The sequence below is a fragment of the Phyllobates terribilis genome, unplaced genomic scaffold, assembly GCF_046119375.1.
Source record: "Phyllobates terribilis strain yellow unplaced genomic scaffold, ASM4611937v1 Scaffold_4__5_contigs__length_816908805, whole genome shotgun sequence".
Taxonomy (NCBI): Eukaryota; Metazoa; Chordata; class Amphibia; order Anura; family Dendrobatidae; genus Phyllobates; species Phyllobates terribilis.
The window spans coordinates 155,117,854-155,145,658 of record NW_027362764.1 but is presented as its reverse complement, the minus strand read 5'-3'; the positions used below and the strand labels follow the sequence as shown (position 1 = coordinate 155,145,658).

Sequence of the window (27,805 nt, the reverse complement as noted above, 5' to 3'; positions counted from 1 at the left end):
GAGTTGAAGAGGGGGATGACTCATGCAGGGAAAGAGACTTCCTGTTTCTACATAGAAGGATTCAGCTAGTCAGTTTTTAATCACGTCATAGACCTAATGGAAAAGAGAAGAATTATCTGGGTAGAAAGGCAAAATGAGCAATTGTAAGTGCACAGTGCTATATAATATGATGACTGCAATATATTAAGAGGATAAAAACTTTCATGGGAGGAGTGCTTCTTTAACAATTTAAAGCAATGTTACAAAGTTTATCATTTGGACCAGAATGATTAAATGTGATATAGATATACACAATGCAAAGAATAAAATATACAGCATATATTGCTATGATTACGGGTGCAGTTCACATAGAGCGGATGTGTTTCTGCAGAAACTGCTCTTAGTACGTGACACAGTTAGCTGATCAGTACATGAGCGATGACACAAGTAAGTGACCCCTCCATAGGTGCACGTTTACAGGTGGGTGACATGCTGACGTTCCCTGACACTTGACCCTCCTTAATGAAAAATTACGTAAGCCATTAGCTGGGCAAATGAAAAAATGGCCGTTAATCCTGAGCCAAGAGCGCACACGGGGCTCGCCTGCATCAGTGTGTGTTTAATGTGGATGCTGCCAGTATCAATGCCCGTGCTCGTGTTGTGAAACTCATCCACAATTGTTGGCTCAGCCGGCCTCTCCCTCTCTCTATTGAGTTGCTATTTTTAGCAAATCCTACTCGTGTCGCCACGGGCTGTGATCACATCTTTCGCTCCCTCCCATCCTCACCCATCCTTTCCCTCTCTATCTGCAGATTTCAAAACATCATTGAGACTTGTCTCCAGCTCCGCAGTGCTCCTGTAACCTGGGATCACCAGCCAAAATACTTCACCCCTTCTTCTGCCTGCTCCTGCTGCTTCCCTAGTCTTCCTGGTAAAGATGGGCGATGCAGATGCATTACGAAGTTCGCCAACAAGCCGCTGAATAATCAGAAAGGTAAGTTGTGACATAGCACATAGCACAGCCAAGGGACGAGAACTGTCAGGCTGAGTTCACCTCTATCAACCCTATGACTGCGTAGCATCATGTCTGTATAGACTGATATTTGCACTTTCTGATATAAAGAGAAGCAGCAAAATTTCCATTTTTTTTTCTGGCTTATTACTTAGTTTTTTGCTTTGTGTTATAAAAGTGATATATTATATTATTATTTTTACTTTATTATTTACTTTAATATTTTATTCTTTTGTGCTTTCTATTTACACATAACAGTTATTTTAGTTTATAAATAATAGGCTGATATACAGTAACTGTCCCCAAGTTTTCGTAGAAGTAACAGGGTAGGTAATCCTGATCGATGAGAGTAGAATTCGTAATCTAAGTCTGTGGAGATCAAAGAGTTAAAAGACGGTCATTCTCAGACCGTTCTTGTCTCACGTTGGACTTCTGCAGTCAGGTACATAATATATCTGCCATCGCGTCCTGCTCTATTAACTCCATCTAATAGCAAAACCATGAGGATTTAAATGAGTAGCACGAGCGCAAAGGATTAATAACTACTTGTTGTGAGATGACATCATACCCTGGTTCATCGGTTTAGTAAAAAACAAATCAGTGTTCAGGTCAAAGTAAGGCAGCAGTAAGTGATATGTGAGGATATGTAATTACATCTTCCACTGGGGAGTCACAGAGGGACCAGTAGGTAGGAAACAGGTGGAGCCCTTTCCCTTGAACATGTCATTTGTGCTATTATCTTAGATATAAAATAACTGGTGCTGAGAAGGCTGATTGGGTATCGGGCCTCCAATTTGCTATATTTGTCATATACTGAAATATTATCTTATGCAATGCTTGGTTTAATTGTACATATGATGAGTAAATGTCTTTGTAGCTAGGTTTTATAGAAATATATAGATATACTTGCACAATTGGTGGCTGACTAAATACTTTTTTTCCCCCACTGTATATGTAAAACTTTCTATTCTATAAATCAATTATCTTTCTATAGAATTCTGGAAATAAACAGGATGGATAGACAAGTTAATGATGTTCAAATGATGAAAAAATGCAAAATTTACAAAACCTCTTGATTTATTCAGTAATGCGTATGAGCACTACACGCACTTACGCGTTTTGGCTGTTATTGATAAGGTTATTAATGGTTCTCAGTGAATGCATTTGGCCACACAAATCATGAAAGATCTATCAAAAGAGGCAGCAGAATATTTTATTGGCTCATATACAACATTGTTTGAGTTCAAGTTTTAAAAAGCCTGAAGAACTTTGTACATGGGCAAATAAAACCCCTTTAAATTTCTGTTCCATAACTATAGAGCAAACACAGTGGTGTACCGTGAATAGCGCTAGATCACTTGGCCTCTATGGGGCTTATGAGTTGAGAGGAGCTTGGTGCCAAATGGCCCTCCATCCTCCTTAGCTTCATAATTTCAATGTCATCTGCCTCCTGTTGGAACAGCAAACCATTGACTCCCTTTTCAACCATTCAGCCTGTGTGTCTGAGCCTTAGTGTTGCAGGCGCAATGACATCTGTAGATCACACCTGCCGCGCTGAGCTACAGTCCACCTGCTTAAAGAGCGGAGCAGCACTTTGAGGGAACGGGTCTAGGTGAGTAGTGTAGTATTCTTTTGTCAGTCAGTACTTATAAGGGGCTGTTGAGCCTCATAATGTGTAAGGGCATGTGGGGTTCATCATACTGTGTGGGGGCTGTGGGGTCCTTCATACTGTGTGGGGGGCTGGTGGCTATCTTACTGTTTGGGGCACTGTGGGGTGAGTCATACTGTGTGAGGGGTTATTGGAGTTTAATACTGTGTGGGGGGCTGTGGGGTGATCATACTGTGTTGGGTACCATAGTGACATCATACTGTGCATTCAGGGGGGCTGTGGAGGCTATTATGCTGTCTGGGGCCATCATACTATGGGGTGATGATTGTTGGGGCATCATACTGTGTGGTGCACTATAGGGGCACCATACTGGGTGGGGTATCACTGGGGGCCTCATAATATGTGTGGTGTGACTGTGGGGACATACTGTATCGTGGGTCACTTTTGTAGGGACCTCATAATGTTGGTGGGGGAACTTTGGGGACATCATATTATTCTGAGGGCATTGTAGGGGCATTGCAATTTGCTTGGACGACTGTGGGGTTGTCATACTGTGCATGTGGGGGGTACTCTGGGGTATCATATTGATTGTGGGGGCATTTTTGGGGGAATCATATTCTATGGCGTCATAATTGGGGTACTGTAGTGGGTAAAAGCATTAAAAGGCTCCAGTAGGGGTAAAAAAATCAGTGTAAGTGCCTCTCCCTGTTTTAAAAGGTTGGGAGGCATGTCTTTCTGCACCTTGACCCTACTTATCAATCTCTGATTATTTGCAATTTATTAAAATGGCATTGTTTATTTATGCACAGAGTATTTGACATTTAAAACAAAAACTTTAGACCTTTTCCCATATTTACTTATTTTACTCGCTTATATTGCGCCATTTATTCCCCAGCGCTTTACAGATATTATCATCGCTGTCCCCAATGGGACTCACAATCTACATTCCCTATCAGTATGTCTTTAGAGTGTGGGAGGAAACCGGAGAACCCGGAGGAAACCCACACAAACAGGGGGAGAACATACAAACTCCTTGCAGATATTGTCCTTGATGGGACTCGAACCAAGGACCCCAGTGCTGCAAGGATACAGTGCTAACCACTGAGCCACCGTGCTGCCCTGAAATTTTGAATAATAATTCCAGAATCGAATATAAAGTAAAGCTTTTACGTGTAGTCTTAGACAACTGCCCCTGGCTAATTACTCTGCATAAAGATTTAAAGGGAACCTGTCACACCCCCTTCCCCACTGAGAATAGCACGCTAGTTGCAGGTACACACTGTTTTTTTCTGATGGCAGCTACTTTTAAGGGAAATATATACTTTTCCAATCTCTATAAAATGTGACCAACTTTGTGATTCTTTTTACGTATTAATCTTCACTTATATGACGTTTTCTTCCCATTTTCTACCTATAATCATATTCCGATTTCTGCAGGCTTCCTACTACAAGGGACTTCAGATGTAGCAATTATTTCTGATGCTTACCGTGATGCTTACTGAACACAGCACAAAACATTGAGAATGTCAAGGTAATGATTGCTACATCTGTATTGTAGTGTTGGAGCTCACAATGATAGCTCCTCAGTCAAATTGTGTAAAAATCACATCTGAGATTGAGCTTTACAGATCTTTGTTTCCAAGGGTCACCAGCAGAATAACGGGAACAGAGGAAACAACATGAAATAAGTGATTACAAAATGTATAAAGTAAAGTATTAAGTTACTCAACTTTTCATATAAGATACAAAACTGAATACAATGCAAGTGTCCCTCACTCAAGCTAAAACAAACCTTTAATCCAGTCCTGCTGTAATGGATCAATAATCGGTCTAAGCACAGTGTGGCTTGAAGCTCTTCCAGCTTTCATACTTTATTTGCATTTTAGCTGATGATAAATAGAAAAATGCCGAGCCCTACTGTGATTATTGAAGCTTTTTTTTATACATTTATTGTAATGTAAAATGCTTTCTATATCGAAGGACCATATACCAGGTGAACTGATCCCAGCTAGACTATTACCAATTTATCATCGTGATCATTATATTCTTTTAGTTACTGCATGAAAATAATGAGAATTTTCCCACCACGTAAAGTGCTAAGTGGCGTGCATATGCTATGCTAATATGATTGTTAGGGGACCAACTGTGAGACTAACACTAAACATAGGATGGTCATCAGCCATCATTTGTACAAGGGCAGGAATTTAAAGAGTCACTAAGCTTTGTTTTGTAATTTAATTTTCCTCTTGTTATTGCAAAGTTATGAATTTTTATAATGCTTTATGACCTGCTGCAGAGCTATTTTAATGCCCAGTTCATGCTCCTTTAGAAGCTCCTTTCATCTGCTGTTCAGCAATGTCCATATACTATATTTAAACAGCTGTGTATGGGACTTTCCCTGTCTGAGCCTCTCTGCTTCCCACTCCTATATTCAGACAGGTATCTTAGGTAATGAAGTATGTTGTAAAAATTCACAGCAATGCCTGGAGAATAATAAAAAAAAAGAGTTACTTAAAGTGGTTGTTCACTACTTTTACATTGATGACCTATTCTTAGTGTTACAACTCTCCTGTTAGTTTTTTTTTAGTTTGCTGGTCACATGACCATTTTGCCTATTTAATCCGGCTCCGCCCTCCTGGCTTTGCTGGACTTCATTTGTATTTACTACTGTTGAGCTAGCTTGTTGCTCTATTGCCGTTCTCTGTTAGTTTTGCTAGGTCTTCGGACCTCTATGCTTTTTGTTGTGTGTTTGTCTTTGACTGCTACTATTTCTGCTAGGAGGTGTCCAACTTGTCCCAGTCCCTAGATCTTGTAGGGATCCCTCCCCCACATCTATAGGTCTGCGTTCAGACTAGCCGAGGACTTTAGCGGGTCTGATCGCAGGATCAGGTTCCCCGTTACATCGTAGGGATCTAGTTTAGTTCTATTGTAGGGACAGATCTCCTGCCTTTCCTTAGTCTCTGTAGCAGATCATAACAGTAAGTCCAGCCATAAAAAAAAAAAAATAAAAAGGAAAGGATTTTCTCTGGGGAAAGACCTCCAGTTTTCCATCATGATCTCGGTGCAAGATTTGGCTCAACGCTTGCAGGGACTCTCTCTGGAGGTGACCAAGCTCCAACAACATGTGAGTAGCTGTTCTGGAGCGCATTTTGTGGAACCAAAGGTACGTCTGCCTGATCTATTTTTTGGCGAACAACAAGATTTTTTTTCTTTTAAAAATGCTTGTCTATTATATTTTCGTTTGAGACCCGGATCCTCTGGTAATGAATCACAGCGCATAGGGTTCATAATGTCACTTTTGCGCAAAGATCCTCAGGGATGGGCCTTCTCTCTCCAACCTAGTGATCCGTGCTTTAGTTCAGTGGATAGTTTTTTTTCTGCTTTGGGTTTGTTGTACGATGATCCTGATCGTGTCTCATCTGCTGAGTCTGAATTAAGACGTTTGAGGCAGGGATCAGGTAATGTGGAAAAATATTGTTCTCACTTCCGTCGGTGGTCTGCCCAGGTAGGGTGGAACGATTCAGCTTTGTAAAGCTTGTTTCTGGCAGGGCTAGGTGAAAGGGTTAAGGATTTACTGATTGCTTATCCCACACCTGGAAACTTGCAGGAGGCAATGCAATTAGCTATACGGGAGGACAGGAGACTGCGTGCAAGGGTTAATGAGAGCAAATCCTCTGCTATGTCAGCTTCGAGTCCTGAGAGGTTCTGTGCTGACAATGGAGAGCCGATGGAAATTGGGGCGATGGCACCCCGCTCTCAGGAAAAAGACCGCCGACTTTCTGAAGGCTTGTGTTTCTATTGCGGAAGCTCTGGTCATTTTATTAAGAACTGTGTGCTTCGTAAGAAGAAAGAAAAAAAAATGGTCAGTCATGCTCGTATTGCCTGTTTAAATTCTAAGGGGGTATTCCTATCTGCCACTACTGCTGCTCAGGATGAATTAATTGAATTTCGGGTATTTGTGGATTGTGGATCTACTCTGAATGTGATTGATGGGGGATTCTTGGAAAAACTTAGATTAGAACCTAAAACTTTGTCATCCCCTATTGCTGTGGTTTCTGTCGATGGCTCTCCCTTGAAGAGTGTTACTCACAAGGTCTGTGAATTTCCCCTCACTATTAATGGTATTCACCAAGAAAAGTTGGATTTGGTGGTATTGGATAATTTGCCTTCTCCAGTAATATTGGGGTTACCCTGGTTAAAATTGCACAATCCTGTACTGGATTGGTCTACCAATGAAATTAAGTCCTGGAGCCCTAAGTGTTATGACAAGTGTTGTAACGGACGCATTGCTGCTGTGGATAGAGGGGAATTGCCTGTTCCTATTCAGGATTTTTGGAGAGTTTTTTCTGAGGAGGAGTCGCAGGTTTTGCCTCCCCATAGAGACTATGATTGTACCATTGAATTTGTCCCTGGAGCGACTCTTCCTAAGAGTCGTTTATTTAATCTTACTATTCCTGAGAGAAAGGCTTTGGAGGAGTACATACAGACAAGCTTGGCCGCTGGTCACATTAGGCCTTCCAAGTCTCCTGTAGCTGTTGGTTTTTTTTTTGTGAAAAAAAAAGATGGCGGTTTACGTCCTTGTCTGGACTTTCGTGAGATTAATAAAATTACTGTACGCAATCCTTACCCACTGCCATTGATTCCCGATTTATTTAACCAGTTAGTGGGGGCCAAGTGGTTCTCTAAAATTGATCTCCAGGGGGCATACAATTTATTGCGCATGAAGGAGGGTGATGAATGGAAGACTGCTTTTAACACTCCTGTGGGTCATTTTGAGAATCTGGTTATGCCTTTTGGTCTCACCAATGCTCCAGCATTTTTTCAGAATCTTATTAATGATATCCTTAGACCTTTAATCGGCAAAGATGTGGTGGTGTATTTGGATGACATTTTGATTTATTCGCCGGATCTGGAGTCTCATTGGCGGAGCGTACGTGAGGTATTACAGTTATTAATGGACAATTCGCTTTTTGCTAAGCTGGAGAAATGTGAGTTCGCTGTACAGAGAATTAGTTTTTTGGGCTACATTATCTCCAGTGAAGGTTTTGAGATGGACCCAGTTAAAGTTCAAGCTGTGCAGGAATGCCCTAGGCCTATTGGTTTGAAATCGATACAGAGGTTTTTGGGTTTCGCCAATTATTACAGAAAATTCATAAAAAATTTTTCTATTATTGTCAAACTGCTGACCGATCTCACCAGGAAAGGTGCTAATGCGGTTCAGTGGACTTCTGAAGCCATTGAAGCTTTTGTGTTCTTAAAGGAGAGGTTCACCTCTACTCCCATCCTTATGCAGCCTGATGTGACTAAGCCGTTTTTGGTTGAGGTTGATGCTTCTTCGGTGGGGGTTGGTGCGGTGTTGTCTCAGGAAAACAAGGATGGAGTACATCCCTGTGCCTTTTTTTCAAAAAATTTTTCCGAGACTGAACTTAATTACGATATTGGTAATCGGGAATTGCTGGCGATTAAACTCGCATTTGAACACTGGCGTCATCTCTTGGAAGGTGCTGAATTTCCCGTTCAGGTTTTCACTGATCATAAAAATCTGATCTATCTTGATGCTGCCAAGCGCTTGAATGCCCGTCAGGCTAGGTGGGCACTTTTTTTCTCGCGGTTTAATTTTTCCGTTACTTACATCCCGGGTACCAAGAATGTTAAAGCGGATGCTTTGTCTCGCAGCTTTTCTCCCATGGTCGGTGTTGAGGAGGAAGAGGAGACCATTTTACAAGAAGGTGTTGTGATTGCTGCTTTGGACTCCGTTTTGGAGGATGAGATTCTTAAAGCACAGGAGAATGCCCCATCTAACACTCCCCATGGGAGGTTGTTTGTGCCTAGGACCTTTAGGAGAGATTTGTTTGTTGAGTGTCATGAGTCTCGGTTGGCAGGTCATCCAGGAATTTCTGAGACCAAGAGACTTGTGGGTTGCAGTTTTTGGTGGCCTGGATGGCAGAAGGAAGTCATTAAGTGGGTGCGCCAATGTACTGTGTGTGCTAGATCCAAGTCTTCGCATGCTCCTGCTGCGGGGTTGCTTTGCCCTCTGGAGGTTCCTAGTGCACCTTGGACACATCTGGCTATGGACTTTATTACTGACCTTCCTCCCTCTGAAGGTTTCACGGTCATCTGGGTGGTCGTGGACCGTTTTAGCAAGATGTGTCACTTGGTTCCCTTCATCAAACTACCTTGCGCTAAGACACTCGCCAAGGCCTTTGTCAAGGAAATTGTCAGACTACATGGTGTTCCTACTGACATTGTTTCTGATAGGGGACCTCAGTTCGTGGCTCGTTTTTGGCGTGCCTTTTGTGACAGGTTGGGAGTTCATTTGTCGTTTTCATCCGGATATCATCCTGAGTCTAATGGCCAGACAGAAAGGAAGAACCAGGATGTTGAGCAGTTCTTGCGTTGTTTTGTGGCAGACAATCAAGAGGGGTGGTCTGAGTTTCTGCCACTTGCTGAATTTGCTCTTAACAACCATACATCCTCTTCTGCTGGGTGTTCGCCTTTTTTTTGTTGTTCTGGGAGACATCCGTCTTTTGGGTCATTCTCCAAATTGGTTTCGGCTGTGCCTGAGGAGGAGAGTTTTTCCGGTGATTTGGAGAGGGTTTGGACGGATGTGCGTGGTAATCTTCAGGAGGCTAACAAAAAATCTAAGAGGTACTTTGATAGGAAACGGCAAGAGGTTTTGTTTGCTGTTGGTGACATGGTTTGGTTGTCCTCTAAGAATCTGCGATTGAGGATTCCTTCTAAAAAATTGGGTCCCAAGTTCGTAGGGCCCTTTAAGGTACTTCAGATAGTTAACCAATCTGCTGTTAGGCTGGAGGTTCCTACGTCCTGGAGGATTAATCCGGTGTTTCATGTTTCTCTGTTGAAAAAAGCTGATGTGTCGGATGGTGACGCCTCTGCCACTGTTCCTCCGGTGGTGGAGGACGGGGAATATGAAATTTCCCGCATCCTAAATTCTAGACGGTATAGAGGGAGTTTGCAGTATCTCGTCGCTTGGAAGGGTTTCGGACCTGAGGATAACTCATGGGTGAGGGCGGATGATGTTTCTGCCCCCAGACTTGTCCGAGCGTTTCACAGGAGGTTTCCTGGTAAGCCTGGGCCTAGGGGATCCGGAGGATCCTCTTAGAAGAGGGGGTACTGTTACAACTCTCCTGTTAGTTTTTTTTTAGTTTGCTGGTCACATGACCATTTTGCCTATTTAATCCGGCTCCGCCCTCCTGGCTTTGCTGGACTTCATTTGTATTTACTACTGTTGAGCTAGCTTGTTGCTCTATTGCCGTTCTCTGTTAGTTTTGCTAGGTCTTCGGACCTCTATGCTTTTTGTTGTGTGTTTGTCTTTGACTGCTACTATTTCTGCTAGGAGGTGTCCAACTTGTCCCAGTCCCTAGATCTTGTAGGGATCCCTCCCCCACATCTATAGGTCTGCGTTCAGACTAGCCGAGGACTTTAGCGGGTCTGATCGCAGGATCAGGTTCCCCGTTACATCGTAGGGATCTAGTTTAGTTCTATTGTAGGGACAGATCTCCTGCCTTTCCTTAGTCTCTGTAGCAGATCATAACACTTAGGATAGATCATCAATATCTGATCGGCTGGGGTCCTATTGATTTGAATAGGAGGCAGACGAGTAATACTCTGTGGCAGCCACTACAAGTAGACGGCCAGCTCGGCAAGTAATTACTTCCAGCCGGTGGCCACCAACACCGATAACAGCTGATCGGCGAGTGTGCCGGCTGTCGGACCCTGGCCGATTAGACATTGATGACCTATCCTATCAATAGGTCATCAATGTAAAAGTAGTGGACAACCTCTTGAAGTGTGGTTTAGAAGACAGCCCACTTTCTCTGTCACAGCCCATAGAAGAGGGCTGGCTTAGCTATGGAAATGAGGCCGACAGTTACCCACCTTCACACATATTACTGGCCACAAGTTAACACATGAAATTCTCTCTATGTCAAACCCAAGGCAGAATTGAAGCTGTCAGGACCTAGGACTGGCACTGATATTAGGATCACTTTTCCTAAATCAAGTATATGAGTAAGTTGTATATGTTTCTATTTTAAACACATCCAAAGATATTTTTGAAGTTATTGCTGTTCTTAAATCTGGAGACATTATTTTAAAATATCAATGTTTCTGCATAGGCATAATTCATGTCACATTTGGCTTTTCTTTTCAAACCTTCATTTTTTTTCTTCTACAGGATGCTATAGGATAAGAATCCTGTTGCATATTTCTGTTTAATGCCCAGTTTTTTATTAATTTCACGATAGAAAAAATTATAGTATTCTTGTTTCAGAGTTTATTGAGTGAATCATGGCAGAATTTCGAAGCAGACACTTTATTCTATTGGTAAAGGGAACCTGTCACCATGATTATGCTGTCCAATCTGCAGATACAGATATATAGTTTTGAGAGAAAAGATTCAGTATAACCTGTGTTTTCATCATTTAATCCTCTGTTCTTTCTGTGATTTCCAGTCCAGTGGGCGGTCCTATCAGTGACTGACAGCTGTCTTTGTATAAGTGTGCATACATAGATGGCTGTCAGTCACTGATAGCCCCGCCCACTGGACCGAAAATCACAGAAAGAACAGAGGTTTAAATGATGAAAACACAGGTTATACTGAATCTTTTCTCACAAAACTATATATTAATCTGACCAGCTCCTCCTGCTCTATAAGATGGTGACTGCATATTAGACTATATTTACATGGTGACAAGTTCCCTTTAAAAGAGTTGTCTGGTCACACATACTTATGACCTATCTCCTTAGGATTGGTCAACAATACCAGATCGGCAGGGGTCAGACATTTCCCCAATGTTCACCTTTTACAATCTCTGACAGCAGATGAAGGTAAGCATGTGTTAAGGAACTGTGAATTGCAGATCCATTCATTGTGTAGCAATTAGTGTGTAGCGGCTTCAAAAGCATTCGATTTGTTCTGCAGTACCATGCAGGAGCTGCTACGCCTTGAATGGTGCTCCTCTCTGTTACAGCTAATCAGCGGGGGTGCAAGCTGTTAGACTCCCCCCACCGGTATTGGGTCTAATATTGATGACCGTTCTTATGGATAGATCATCTATATACAGTACAGACCAAAAGTTTGGACACACCTTCTCATTTAAAGATTTTTCTGTATTTTCATGACTATGAAAATTGTACATTCACACTGAAGGCATCAAAACTATGAATTAACACATGTGGAATTATATACTTAACAAAAAAGTGTGAAACAACTGAAAATATGTGTTATATTCTAGGTTCTTCAAAGTAGCCACCTTTTGCTTTGATGACTGCTTTGCACACTCTTGGCATTCTCTTGATGAGTGTAGTACTACAAAGAGTTAAAACTTAACATTTATTGCAACTAAATAAAAAAGTAATATACAAGTCCGAAGGACCTAAAAACAAGTATAAGCCTGTCTGTGATAGTGAGTGACCCTAACAATCAATAGCTCATTATGTCCAGGAATATAGTCGTATGTGATACCCACATAGTCTACCTGTAACATCACACAGAGAATGGCAGGAATATAGTAACGGAGCTCTCAAGACAGTGTCTCAAACATATCATGTCTCAAGCCACAAGAACCTTAATACATTTACACAATTGATGGTGAGCCTTTAAGCACTTATAAAATATGTGATGGAACGACCTCACCGGATAGAATGATGGTTCTTGCTCTCTGGCTTTAAAACAGCTCCTTGTGATGGGGCATCCAAAACCTTATTCAGCCTCCAGCAACTCACAGCACACCGCTCCCAACGCGTTTCATTGCCTCAGCTAATCATCAGGGGAGAAGAGGGTGTCATGCGGTATAGAAGCTGGCATCAAACGCTCAGCTTATTCATTAGACAGTGCCGATAACAGGTAGATAGGTCCTCCTTTTAGATATGCCCGCGCTGACAAGCGGGCGCGTCATTTCCGGTTCCGGCCAGACGGCTTCCGGTATGTGGGACGCAGGAGCCGGCCGTGACACACAAACGTCACTTCCGGCCAGGCGGCATCCGGTATGTGGAACGCAGGAGCCGGCCGTGACACGCAAACGTGACTTCCGGCCCGCGCGTCCCACAGGAAGCCAGTGCACAGACCAGGAGAAGACGAAATAGGGGGAATAAACACAGTGTGCCCACACATAGCACACCGCGGTGGGTGGTAAAAAGAACTCCCACCCACCCAGAATCCCCCCCACACACACAAGGAGGAGTGTCAGATAAAAAGAGACAACAATATAATATATGACACTCCTCCAATCACATACCATATGCCGCGCAGTCTACAATGACCACGCTAGACATACCCCAATGGTAAAGAGACTGGAGATACTTCACGGGTCAAGTCAGATCAGTGGTAATGAAACAGAGGACAAACTCGCACACATAAAGCCCAAAAAGGAGAGAGAGGTAATTTGTACAAATAGGGAGAAAACTGGGGAGGACCGCACCTCCAGAACAGGAAAGACAAGAAGAGGGAGAGTGGATGAAGGGGCATAACACCGGGGTGGATATTGAGCAAAAAATCAACATCAACATCAACCCAGTGAATACACCGAGGGGAGTAGAGACAGCAAAGGGGACTACATAGCCCTATTGAGGAACTAAACAGGACTGTCCCTACCTGTCAGTGGAGGTTGGCACCCTAAAACCTGCGCAAGTGGCGCCCCCACTCCGCGGCGGTTGTCCCTACTCTCCTTGCCCTAGTTCGCCCTTTACTCATAAGAAGGACCGGTAGGACAACTGTTCATTTAGGCCCTGAGGGGCCATTGTTTGCAATCTAAAGATCCACTTGGTCTCCCTTTGGAGAATCAATTTGTCCCAGTCACCCCCTCTTGGCGGGGCAATCACTTTATCAATTCTCATGAATCGTATCACGTTCATGTCGTTAGGATGCACATTGTTCACATGTCTCGCCAGGGGGGTGTCTCTTTTCAAGGCTATGTCCCGTAGGTGTTCCCCCACTCTTCTTCTTAGTTCTCTCCTAGTTTTCCCCACATATTCAATTGTGTAAATGTATTAAGGTTCTTGTGGCTTGAGACATGATATGTTTGAGACACTGTCTTGAGAGCTCCGTTACTATATTCCCGCCATTCTCTGTGTGATGTTACAGGTAGACTATGTGGGTATCACATACGACTATATTCCTGGACATAATGAGCTATTGATTGTTAGGGTCACTCACTATCACAGACAGGCTTATACTTGTTTTCAGGTCCTTCGGACGTGTATATTACTTTTTTATTTAGTTGCAATAAATGTTAAGTTTTAACTCTTTGTAGTACTACACTCGCTTTAAATACTTATTTTCCTTGTGTGGTTGTTTTGAACCCCTATTGCTATACCTTACATTCTCTTGATGAGCTTCAAGAGGTGGTCACTGGAAATGGTCTTCCAACAATCTTGAAGGAGTTCCCAGAGATGCTTAGCACTTGTTGGCCCTTTTGCCTTCACTCTGCGGTCCAGCTCACCCCAAACCATCTCGATTTGGTTCAGGTCTGGTGACTGTGGAGGCTAGGTCTTCTGGCGTAGCACCCCATCACTCTCCTTCTTGGTCAAATAGCCCTTACACAGCCTGGAGGTGTGTTTGGGGTCATTGTCCTGTTGAAAAATAAATGATGGTCCAACTCAACGCAAACCGGATGGAATAGCATGCCACTGCAAGATGCTGTGGTAGCCATGCTGGTTCAGTATGCCTTTAATTTTGAATAAATTGCCCAGCAAAGCACCCCCACACCATCACACCTCCTCCTCCATGCTTCACGGTGGGAACCAGGCATGTAGAGTCCATCCGTTCACCTTTTCTGCGTCGCACAAAGACACGGTGGTTGGAACCAAAGATCTCAAATTTGGACTCATCAGACCAAACCACAGATTTCCACTGGTCTAATGTCCATTACTTATGTTCTTAAGCCCAAACAAGTCTCTTCTGCTTGTTGCCTGTCCTTAGCCGTGGTTTCCTAGCAGCTATTTTACCATGAAGGCCTGCTGCACAAAGTCTCCTCTTAACAGTTGTTGAAGAGATGTGTCTGCTGCTAGAACTCTGTGTGGCATTGACCTGGTCTCTAATCTGAGCTGCTGTTAACCTGCGATTTCTGAGGCTGGTGACTCGGATAAACTTATCCTCAGAAGCAGAGGTGACTCTTGGTCTTCCTTTCCTGGGGCGGTCCTCATGTGAGCCAGTTTCTTTGTAGCGCTTGATGGTTTTTGCAACTGCACTTGGGGACACTTTCAAAGTTTTCCCAATTTTTCGCACTGACTGACCTTCATTTCTTAAAGTAATGATGGCCACTCGTTTTTCTTTACTTAGCTGCTTTTTTCTTGCCATAATACAAATTCTAACAGTCTATTCAGTAGGACTATCAGCTGTGTATCCACTTGACTTCTGCGCAACACAACTGATGGTCCCAACCCCATTTATAAGGCAAGAAATCCCACTTATTAAACCTGACAGGGCACACCTGTGAAGTGAAAACCATTTCCGGTGACTACCTCTTGAAGCTCATCAAGAGAATGCCAAGAGTGTTCAAAGCAGTCATCAAAGCAAAAGGTGGCTACTTTGAAGAACCTAGAATATAAGACATATTTTTTCAGTTGTTTCACAGTTTTTTGTTAAGTATATAATTCCACATAGTTTTGATGCCTTCGGTGTGAATGTACAATTTTCATAGTCATGAAAATACAGAAAAATCTTTAAATGAGAAGGTGTGTCCAAACTTTTGGTCTGTACTGTATGTGACCACATAACCCCTTTAAAGATCCCTTTCACCATTTCCACACTTTGAATACATCCTTCGTAATTACTTTTTTTTCTAAGATTGAACTGTAATTTATTCCATCCAGATTACTCTCCATTTTGGAGTTACTGTATGATCCATTTTGTAGCAGAACTTTACTGAGTCAATTGCGTTGTTAAAAAAGGTATTAGTCCCTCATACATTTATGCATGTCCATAGAATATTTCATAAAAGTTTGAATGATTATCTTAAAATCGGGCTTCGTCTCGTGCTGCTGTGATTGGAGTGGTCGCCGACATGTGTGGTGCTCTCCGTTGCTTTTTTAAGAGTTCTGAAAATAGCCCAAAATTACCCAATCTCATTTGGAAGATGTTGGGGGAAAAAAGGATAAGGCTTGTTAAATTTGAACATACCTGATCCTTTATTCTCAATGGAGATAAGCTTTCACTTGAGATGTCTAAGAGCTACTGACTCTTCTATTTCCATTGAAAACACATGCACGCTCAGCTGAACAGAGTGTGCATGTATGTGGGGAAGTCAGAAGGAAAAGGCCGACAGCCTACAAGCGGTAGAGGTTATGGACACTTTTAAATCTCTCCAGCTGTGAATAGCAACAGGATCCACCTCCTTCTCCATTCCTTATGTTCCACCAAGTCATTTATGTTACATGTGAAATTGGACATGGAATCATTGATCTCAAATTTACGGTATATATCATTAGGAATGTGTCAGACAGATAATTTATTGTTTTATGGTTACCAATACATGCATCGTCTGGGAAGATGATTACATGATAAGGCTGATGAGCTATAGGATTTTTATAATCAATAATTAATGTATGAACCTGAACAGTATTTGTTCAAATACCGGAAAGTTCTGTATGTGGTAAATAGATGTCTCCTTTACATTGTGGGTGGAGTGAGAAGATTCATCTGTGATATTCTTTCCTAGATGTCAATAGAGATATAGTCCCCCGAGTGTCAGCCAGGCAATTTTTTTCCCAAGTGTAAACTAGTCTCACAGCAGCCTTTTAGTTACTCTAGTAAGTTTTCTGTAGTTGCATGCTGGAAGCCATATGAAACATTTATATGGACAATTCTGGAATGAACGATATTAAAGGGAACCTGTCAGGTCCCCCATGCCCTCAAACCCTGCAGCATTCACCTATGTATTACTAAATTCCCTGCCTAACCTGCCCTGTATAACATAATTCAGTTAAATAAATATTGAAAAAAGCATTTATAATGTCTCCTTTTCCTATGATAATTAGGGCTTTGACTGGTCAATGGGGAGTTAGCTGCCACAGACTAGTCAGACCTCTTTTCATGTTATCACGCCCCTGTGGGTGTGATAATATAACTTGCACGAGCCAGGCACCATAGCCAGCTCATGCAAACCTCGCGCATGTGCGCAGCTCATTTCAGCAGCATCACTGCGCCTCTCTAGCCGGGTGTACGCTGCCCAGCTTCAGAGGCGCACTGCGCATGACCCGAAGCAGTCTTCTGAACTTTTGGTCATGTGTAGTGCGCCTCTGAAGCCAGGAAGCGTACGCCCGGCTACAGAGGGGCAGTGACGCGGACGGAATGAGCAAAGTGCATGCGCTAGATTTGCATGGGTGGCGATGATGCCGGCTTGTGTAAGTTATGTTATCATGCTCACAGGAGCGTAGTAACATGGAAAAAGGGCTGACTAGTCTGGAGAACTAACGCCCCATCGACTAGACAAAGCCCTCATTAGCATAGGAAATGGGGACATTCTAAATGCTTTTCTAAAGCATTTATTTAACTGAAAAACATTATACAGGGCTGGTTAGGCAGGAAGTTTAATCATACATAGGTGAATGCTGCGGGGTTGGAGGGCATGGGGGACCTGACAGGCTCCCTTTAAAGAAGCACTCCTCCCATCAAAGTTTTTGTCCTCTTAATATATTGTTACAATCATAATCTTATATAGCACTGTGTAATTACAATTGCTCTTTTTGCCTTTCTACCTAGGCAATTCTTCTGTTTTCCATTAGGTCTATGACATTATGTGATTAAAAACTGATTAGCTGAATCCTTCCAATCGCTATGTAGAAACATGAAGTCTCTTTTCCCTGCATGAGTCATTACTGCAAAAGTGCCTGGCAGCGGGGAGGAGTGGAGCAGCTGGGTCAGGATTTTAATTTTTTCCAGACAATGATTTTTGCAGCGACAAGAGACTTCCTGTTTCTTCATGGAGCAGAGAGAAGAAAATAATTATCTGGGTAGAAAGGCAAAATGTGCAATTGTACAGTAAGTACACAGTGATATAGAATATGATGATTGCAATATATTAAGAGCATAAAAACGTTAAAGGGAGTGTTTCTTTAAAAAAAGAACATACATGTCGACATTTGTCATTGTCAATCGATTTTATACAAACATACAAATCAGACAATGTGATTTTCAGGATTTGTTTTCTCATTTTGTCTCTCATAGCTGAGGTCTACCTATGATGTCAATTACAGGCCTCTCTCATCTTTTTAAGTGGGAGAACTTGCACAATTGGTGGCTGACTAAATACTTTTTTCCCCACTGTAGTCCTCAATACAGAATAATGGGCCCACATAGTGGTGGTGGTTCTGGTGTTGAGGGTCAAACATAACCACCCTGCGGGCCAGATTTTCGCCCATGGGTTGGAGTATGACATGTATGATCTAAATTCACAACAGCAAGGAAATAGGGGTTGAGAATGGCTGCTCTAGAGATAGATGCGTGTCCCATAGGTGTAGCTAACATATATCACATATATGGCAAACCCATTTTGAAACTTTTTCCACCTGATATTAAATTGAGCATTTTCTGAGTCCGACTGTTAGGCTAAGTGCCCACGATGCAGAAATTCTGCATATTTTTTACGCTTCTCCCTGGCAGGAAAAACGCATGCGGATTTTAAATGCGGTTTTCCCGCCAGGTAGAAGCGTTTGTGAAGCGTTTTTGCATGCATTTCTGCATGCGGGTTATCAAGCACTTTTCCAAGCGATTTTAGCATCACTTGGAAAGTGCTTGACAACTTGTTCACACTATATAAATCCATGCAACCGGCATGGATTTATAGTAGTGTGACCAAGTTAGTTAAAAAAAAGAATAAGAATGGTGAAAAATAAAAAAAATAAAGTTTATACTCACCTTCTGATGTCTTCCCGGTGTTTTGTCTGCTCCGTCCGGTGTCTTGCACTACTTGCGGGGGTGTGAAGGACCTGCGGTGACGTCATTGAGCCATGTGATGGGTCACATGACTCAGTGACGTCATGGCAGGTCCTTCACATCAACGCGAACATTGCAAGACACCGGACGGAGCAGACAAAACACCGGGAAGACATCGGAAGGTGAGTATAAACTTTATTTTTTATTTTAAATTCTTTTTTTTTACAGTTTCTATGGTACCCAGGTCTGGATGAGAGTCTCCTCTTCTCCAGGCCCGGCTACCATCCGCACATTGAACCGTGTGATATCCGCATGTGCAAATGCAGTGATGCGGATGTCACGCGGTCCAATGCAAGTCAATGGCGGCGATTACGCCGCGCTTCCGCAAAATTAATGGACATGCTGCGGATTTTTGAGCGCAGCATAAACGCTGCGGAAAAATCCGCAACATGGGCATTGAAAGTGCGGCTTGTCATTGGGGACCATGGGGGGCGGATTACCAAGCGTTTCCCAAGCGTTTATGCTGCGGAAATTCCGCAGCATAAACGCTTGTAAAACGCTACGTGGGCACCCAGCCTTAAGCTTATTTATTTTATCTGTTTGATCATTTCAGTATCTGGTAAGGAAAACTTTCATAAAAGACTATACAGCTATTCTGATGTGGATTTTGGATGTAAGTTCATCTGTCTTAACAGGTCTAAGAGATATATTTTATGTATATAGTTTGGATATTGAAATCTGTTGACAAATTTTCTCTAAGGCAAGAAATACTCAGATCTTTAAAACAAGTTGTCCGGTCAGAAGACATCGATGACCTATCCATAGGATAGGTCATCACTATCAAATCGGTGGGTGTCTGCTACACGGCACTCTCACATATTAGCTATTATAAATTCTGGCGGTGGAGCTTATAACAAAGCTGTAATGTGCAGCTCCAATTAATGGAGAACAGCTCCTACTCAGGTGAATTGCAACTCAGTTTAACTTATTTACATCCGGCCAACAACGGAGAGTATAGGAGCTGATCAATGGGGGGCCTGGTTTCATGCTCCCACTAATGTGATATTGTTGACCTATCCCAAGGATAGGTCATCAATATATTATGACTTTACAACTCCTTTAACCCTTTCACTACCCGGTGAGTTTTCCGTTTTTTTTTTTTTCCTCCCCTTCTTCCAAGAGCCATAACTTTTTTATTTTTCTGGCTATATGGTCATATAAAGGCTTGTTTTTGCTGGATGAGTTGTAATTTTGAATGACATCATTTTACCATATAATATAGTGAAAAAGGGGAAAAGATTCCAAGTGTGTTGAAATTGCAAAAAAAAGTGCAATTCCACAATTGTTTTTTGGGTATTTTATTTACCATGTGCACTATATGGTAAAACTGACCTGGTAATATGATTCCCCATGTCAGTACAAATACGCAGATACCAAACATGTATAGTTTTTCTTTTATATAGTTGGTGAAATCTTTTTAGAAATTTGTATATAAAACAATTTTGTTTTTGTCGCCATTTTGCAAGAACTAGTGATGAGTGAGCATGCTCGCTACTTCTCGGTGCTCGCCCAAGCATCTCATTGCTCGAGATGCTCGGCGCTCGCCAAGTATTTCCGGGTTGCTCGGCGGGAGCTAGGGTCCCCTCCCTGCATGTTTGGCGCTCTTTAGAGCACCAATCAACATGCAGGGATTGTCTGCCACTCACTGTAATGCCGTAGCCATGTTGGTTGTGGCATTACAGTGATTGGCTGGCCGCACAGCGTCATCAGGTCTATATCAGATCTGGCGCTGCTGTGCTCATCACAGTCACTCTGGAATCAGGCAGTGTAGGGAGAGGTGCTGCTGAGCTAGGGAGAGATTTGCTTGTGTATTAGGTAGTGTAGGTATTCCACAAGATTCTCTACATATCCATCTCAACTAACAGTCCTTCTAAGGTCTAATCCAGCTGCATAGATATCAGTGCTAGGCAGGAAGGCAGTGAATATAGGCAGGCAGGGTATATAGCAGACTGCAGTGCACATATCAAGAGGGTCCATTCCAGTTCTGTCTGCTGGTGCTTTTACAGATATTTGTAGAAATAGCACCAGGTATCAGGGGCCAGGAATATATATTTTTTATCTTAATCCTGATTATTTGCTTAAAAAGCAATCCAGACAACACCATTTTTCTGTGCCATTTGCTTGTTGGCACTGCAGAATACATCCAGGTCCTTTCCATATTACAGCGCTAAAAATCCAGCTATTTAAAATTGTGGTTTGTCTGTCACACGGATCGCATATAATTGCGCTGAAAATATTGCCATTTCTGGCCTCCATTGAAATTTTGTTGCAGTGTGTCAGCGTGTCACTTCTTGACCTTTTGGCTAAGATCAAGTGTATTATCTTTTGAAAAGCAGCTTTGGAGAGGGGCCACTCTAGTAGATTGATACATTATGCACACTGGGGTTTGGGAGCTTGTTAGTGTGCCAGGTGGCTTATATAGTCATCTGATGGAAAGCATGGCCCCCCAGGATCTACGCCATTGGGCCGGGAAAGATCTAAAGCCCGAAGTGGGAAGTGCCCCAGGAGTGGTGACCCTGGGGTGCCTTAAGTCACTGAGATTGGGAACCCCACTTGAATTTCTGGCACATTTGCACAAGCACTTCAAATTTTCTTTCTTCGCACACACCCTTATTCCGGGCCTTCTGGCCTTAGGATGGGGAATTTTTCAATTCTCGGTCGAAGGTTCGGGCAGTATTGTACTGTGAAACCTTCACTATTTATTTAATCTTTTTGTCACTGTGTGTTCACTTATTCACATGTGTCACGTCCTACTAGGATTTTGTCGGGATGCGGTTCCCTAACGGGTTTCACTCTTGGCAGGTCTAGGGGAGGGAGTGTGTGGCCATCCCCTCTTTTGGCAGGAGAGCGTTGTTGGCTTCCCTCTTCCGGGAGGGGAGCATAGTCTTGGCTCCCAGTGCCTTGCTCGCGTGAGAACTCGGGCAGGTGCTGGTGGTAAGATCTGGTCACTTCTGGCTTCAGCTGTAGGTGGCTATTTGTCCCTGTCCCTCGCTGTGGCCTTCTGTCTCGGAGGGATGGGGAATGGTTTGGGGGATCCTTCTCTTTTAGGAGAGGGTTTCATGTTGACCAGCATCCTAGTGCACTTTTTTTGTGCCACTTGTCACTTTTTTGAGCGCACTCGGGTTTAGTACACGTTTTCAATTAAGAAAAAAAAAAAAAAAAAACAGTATAGGAGACCCAGTCTTTAGTAATGGGAACAACAAAGCATAGCCGGCTGATGACTCTCTAAGAATAGTGAGGGCCGACTGCTGGCCCTTTAAGAATAGTAAAGGCCGACTGATGGCCCTATAAAAATAGGCTTTGTGACTTTCAGAGTCCCTCCTTAATAAATGAAACAGGATGTGTCTGATGATGTGTCACACACCTCATGGCCAGATAAGGTTGTAAAATGTTAAAATGACATTTCCTGGTGAATGCATTTGTCACGGTTGAAAGCAGTGCAAAAGTGCAAATATGCATCAAAAATGCTACGTGTGAACATATCCCAAGGTGTGGAGGAGTATTTTTGTTTTTGGTTATTTATTTTGCCTTATATACAAGTCATTACCCTGGAAAGGGTGTTCCTTAACATATTTGCGTTTCGTTTTTGTATGTTTTATTGTGAGTCCGTAAAAGTGGCGTAATACCTCTAACAACGTTGTTGACAGCAGTGACCTGGGCATCCGAAATGCTTCCATGTGTCTTCCTCATGCTGTTCCCATGTAATTTAAGCACTGTTCCCATCGATTTGGGCAATTTTTAGGCCCTCTGCAGACCGCCGGGGGGGATTCGCCTGAAAAATGCTCGACCTTCCCATAGACTTACATTGGGCTCGTTAGTCGGTCCGAGCACCCGAGTATTCCAATTTGCTTGACCCGAGCAACGAGTACCCGAGTATTTTAGTGTTCGCCCATCACTACCCATCACGTTTTAATTTTTCGGGATATGCAGCTGTGTGAGGGCTTATTTTTGCGCACTGAGCTAATGTTTTTAATGATACCATGTTGGGGTCGATATTATGTTTTGATCGCCTCCTATTGCATTTTATTGCAATGTTGCGGTGACCAAAAAAACATAATTTTGGCGTTTTTTTTTTGTTACACTGTTTACTGATCGGATGAATTTATTTTATATTTTGATGGATCGGATAATTCTAAACACAGTGATGCCAAACATGTGTATTTTAAATTTTTTTAAATTGTTTTATTTTTAATAGAGCAAAAGGGGGGTAATTTTGAACTTTTGTGTTTTTTTTTTTTTTACTGAATTTAATAGTCCCCTTAGGAGACCAATCTCATGAGCTATACACAGCTGTGCTTCAGCAGAAATCTCTATCTAAATCACAGGAGGCTCGTGATGACAGGTACAGGGGTCATCAGCAGATCCCTGGCTGTAATAACAACCCATCGGCCCTCCGCAATCATGTGACAGGGGCGCCGATGGGCGGGATGAATGACACACTTCCGGCCAGAGCGTGTTAAATCCTGCTCTCAATGATTGACAGCGGGATTTAACTGGTTAACAGCTGCAGGCGGAGCCCCACTCTACCCATGGCTGTTAGAAGCACTTGATGGCTGATTAAATCAGTCATCAAGTGCCAGGCAAGATGTGGGCTCTACACGCGAACCCACATCAAAGGCAGGGACACTACTTTTGACATACAGATGCATCTCACTAAATTAGAATATCATCAAAGCGTTCATTTATTTCAGTTCTTCAATACAAAAAGTGAAACTCATATATTATATAGAGTCATTACAAATAGAGTGATCTATTTCAAGTGTTTATTTCTATTAATGTTGATGATTATGGCTTACAGCCAATGAAAACGCAAAAGTCATTATCTCAGTAAATTAAAATAATTAACAAAAAACACCTGCAAAGGCTTCCTAAACGTTTAAAAAGGTCCCTTAGTTTGGTTGGTTCAGTAGGCTCCACAATTCTTGGGGAAGACTGCTGACCTGACAGATGTCCAGAAGGCAGTCATTGACACACTCCACAAGGTCCCAGAGTTCCAATTTTCATTTGGAAATCAAGGTCCAGAGTCTGGAGGAAGAGTGGAGAGGCCACAATCCAAGCTGCTTGAGGTCTAGTGTGAAGTTTCCACAATCAGTGATGGTTTGGGGAGCCATGTCATCTGCTGGTGTAGATCCACTGTGTTTTATCAAGACCAAAGTCAGCGCAGCCATCTACCAGGAAATTTTAGAGCACTTAATGCTTCCCTCTGCCGACAAGCTTTTTGGAGATGGAAATTTCATTCTCCAGCAGGACTTGGTACCTGTCCACACTGCCAAAAGTACCAATACCTGGTTTACAAACAACAGTATCACTGTGCTTGATTGGCCAGCAAACTCGCCTGACCTTAACCCCATAGAGAATCTATGGGGCATTGTCAAGAGGAAGATGAGAGACACCAGACTCAACAATACAGACAAGCTGAAGGCTGCAATCAAAGCAACCTGGGCTTCCATAACACCTCAGCAGTGCCACAGGCTGATCACCTCCATGCCATGCCGCATTGATGCAGTAATTGATGCAAAAGGAGCCCCGACCAAGTATTGAGTGCATTTACTAAACATACATTTCAGATTTGAAAACATTTTTCAAGCTGTTGTTATAAAGTATTCTAATTTACTGAGATAATGACTTTTGTGTTTTCATTGGCTGTAAGCCATAATCATCAACATTAACAGAAATAAACACTTGAAATAGATCACTCTGTTTGTAATGACTCTATATAATATATGAGTTTCACTTTTTGTATTGAAGAACTGAAATAAATTAACTTTTTGATGATATTCTAATTTAGTGAGATGCACCTGTACAAGTATGTCTAAGGGAGTAAAGGGTTTAAGGGATTTATAATGTATCTTCACGTGCAGTGATTATACCATTAATTTTTTTATTTCACAATAGAAGGTTCTAACTTTCTAAGCTTAATAGAGCTAATCAGCAGAGGAAAATGAGAGATTATAGGAGAAAAAGACGAATTTGCCATATATCAATGTCTGCCAAAAGGTCTGTTTTCTTAATGCTAAAATGTGTTGTACCAATAGGTGAATAAATTCAATATATTTTATTTCCAATAATTGTTGGCAGCGTGGTGAGCTTGAAGCTCTGGGGCTCAGGTTTACAATCTGACTTAGGCTAAGATCACACGTTCAGTATTTGGTCAGTATTTTTTATCAGTATTTGTAAGCCAAAACCAGGAGTGGGTGATAAATACAGAAGTGGTGACGTGTTTCTATTATACTTTTCCTCTGATTGTTCCACTCTTGGTTTTGGCTTACACATAATGATGTAAAATACTGACCAAATAATGAACGTCTGAACATGGCCTAAAGGCAACATCGCCATACAGTTTGTATGTTCTTCCCCTATTTGTGTGGGTTTACTATGGGTTCTCTGATTTCTCCACTCCAAAAAACATACTGATTAGTTAATTGGCCTCCTATGAAATTGACCTTAGCATGCATGTGTCTGGGATAGGAAAATTGGATGGTGAGTTCCATTGGGGAGAGGGATTGATGTGAAAGTTGAGAATCTTTTTGTAGTTCTGTGGTTGCAGTTGGTTTGTGCCATATAAGTAATGGAAAATACTGTAGAGACAATGAAGCTTTTCCAAAAGAACACTTTGTTAACCAGACCAGATGTCCTATGACAGATTTTCAGTTTCTTAATATACTATTCATACTGGCTATCTTCTTTCAGAAGGCATCTCCCCAGAAGACCATTTTTTAATTGGGTATCAAGTAGTGTTGAGCAACCCCCGTAGTGTTCGAGTTCGGTTCGGTTCGTCGAACACCCGTGTGTTCGCCGAACTGTTCGTCGAACTGTTCGTCGAACACCTTCGAACACCGTTAAAACCAATGGCAGGCAAACAAAAACACATAGAAACACATAGAAAACACCTTCAAAGGTGTCCAAAAGCTGACAAACTGCTCAGAAGACACAACTAATACATGGAAAAGTGACAAGTACATATAGTCATGCGAAAAGAAAAGAGGTGGAGGAGTAAAAGGAGGGGGAGACACAGATATAGGCATGTCATGCCCTTCTAAAATCCAAAAAGTGAGAAGCCGACACGTTCAGTCCGCTCCTGCCCGTGCCACCTCCGTGTCGCCGGGTTTGTGCCAGAGCCGCGGTGAACCCTGACGGCCAGCCCCCCTCTACCAATACTGGTGCCTGTCCGCTGGTGGGTCGAGCGAGCCCCCCTGTGGTGGAGGCAGCTCTAAGCTTTTTAATTTAAATTGTCTCTCTAATTTGAATAAATACACTTTAAATCCAATTACAAGGATCTATTGGAGGGCAAGTCTCATGCCAGCAGCCGCGTAATTCCAGCTCCAGTAGCGTCCACTAAAGCTGCTGCAGTTATAAAGCTTTTATAAGGATCGAGCTCGGCTGTCCACCGCAAGGCATCCTACTGCCAGTCCGAGCCCCTATGCCTTGGGGTGCCTCCTGATGCTCTTCACTGAGTATCCCGTGGTCCCGAAGCATTTCCTTTGAAAAAATGAAGTGTCCAAACTACAGGTGGTGTAGCTTGCTTAACAGCCGGGATAATCCGCTGACTAGCAGACCCTGCTACTAGGCACAAAGTATTTCCTGGGCTAGATACAGTTAAAAATTTGTAATTAGATACTCTCGTTGGATGCTGAGAAAGCATTCCATAGAGTCTCCTGGCACGCCATATATGATTCTCTTAAAAAGCTTGGGGTAGGGGTCTAGGGGACCCTTTCATAGCCAAAATCACGGCCCTGTATCGCAATACGTCACCTAGGCTGAAGATAAATGGAACTGTAGCACCCTGAGGGCTCGGTTGCTACAGAGGTATTGCACCTCACCCAGAGGTGTGATATCTCACTCTCAGGTAAGGATGTAGTGTGGATCAGGACCCGACACCTGCATGCATTACACCACATTGCCGTGGGGCAGGGCGACCAATATGCCCCTGAGATGGGCACGACAGTCCCTGTCCCTGGCTGGAGTGGGGGGAGGGAACACTGAGGAAGGGGAACCCTGTAGTGCAGGAGCAGGGAGGAAGCAGTTCCTGGGTGCATTGAGAAGGGAGTATAAAAGGTGGGCACCATCTTAGTTCAGTGCAGAGAAGTCTGAGCAGAAGTGGCAGGGAGCAGGGGCTCTGCATGAGCTCTGCTCCGGAGGCGGGCCTAGTAACAGAGGCCCAGGCCTGGAAGAGGGAGAAGGAAGGAAGAGGAGCGGAGAAGGCTCCAGGAACGAGGAACGAAGGGATCTCAGGGGTGCGGACGGGCGAGTCGCCACCGCAAGCCCGAATCCACCTGCGTGGAGGGGTCAGGCCAAAGGGGGAGACCGGTCCCTGAAACTAGTGGAGGCAGGAAACGACCCTCAGCTAGAAACAGGAGGCTGTGACATTTTATGTGGTGCAGCCCCTCGCTACACCCGCTAGGAAGGCACCACATAGGGTCAGGGAAACTGGCGCCAAGTTTACCAAGAGGAGGCCCGAGGCAGCCGGACAGAAGGGTTGGTAAGAAAGGCCAGACAAAGGACACACAAAGGGGGTCCTGTGAAGCACTCCAAAGTTATCTGGGAGTTGTCTGAGCCCCTCACCTGGTGAGCACAGTACGACGTGGGCAGCCGTTACCTGCAGACGTGGTCTGGATAATAAGAACTGTGAGTAAAGGCCCTGGACTGCATCACTGACTCCGTGTCATTACTGCTGCTGCCCTGCACCATCACCCCCATCCTCCGCATACACTGCCCTGAGGCTATACTCCTCCCGTGGGGAGTTATGCTACGCTCTGCTGCACCCACAACACCAGCCTCAGCGGTCTGCCCTGGAGCGGCGGTTCACTCTGACCGCAATCCACGGGTGGCGTAGTCGGACATTTAAACATCAAAACCACATAAATAGTTCCGCCACTGGTTTGACCGCCCTGAGCCACGGAACCGGGTTGCCGCCACGGAGACTACAACCACCAGCATCCACCAAAAAGGGTCCGGCTCCGGGTGTCCCAAGGCCCAGGGGGCGCGTCAGAACATTTTCATCACCTTTCACAATCACCAATGGGACAAGGCAGGGATGTTCTCTGTCCCCTCTCTTATACATCCTAGTGACGGAGCACCTGCTCTCATCAATTCGCCATAACCCCAATATTAGGTGGATTGAGGTGGGAGGCACCGAGTACAAGTGCTCTCTATTTGCTGATGATGTCCTAGTATATATCACTCAATCACATATATCCATCCATGCTGTTATGGCTGAAATAGATCACTTTGTTACATGGTCAAATTTTAA

The 27,805-nt window shown here is 43.3% G+C and overlaps 1 protein-coding gene across 1 annotated transcript in view; it reads left to right on the top strand.

The window, feature by feature from the left end:
• Window positions 1–763: 763 nt before the first annotated feature.
• The window catches only part of HDAC9 (histone deacetylase 9), a 1,057,517-nt gene continuing 1,030,475 nt past the window's right edge, over window positions 764–27,805 (top strand). Inside the window, exon 1 of the mRNA XM_073677842.1 lies at window positions 764–973. The gene's annotated coding sequence lies outside the window, so the exon portion shown is untranslated. The remainder of the gene's footprint in view (window positions 974–27,805) is intronic.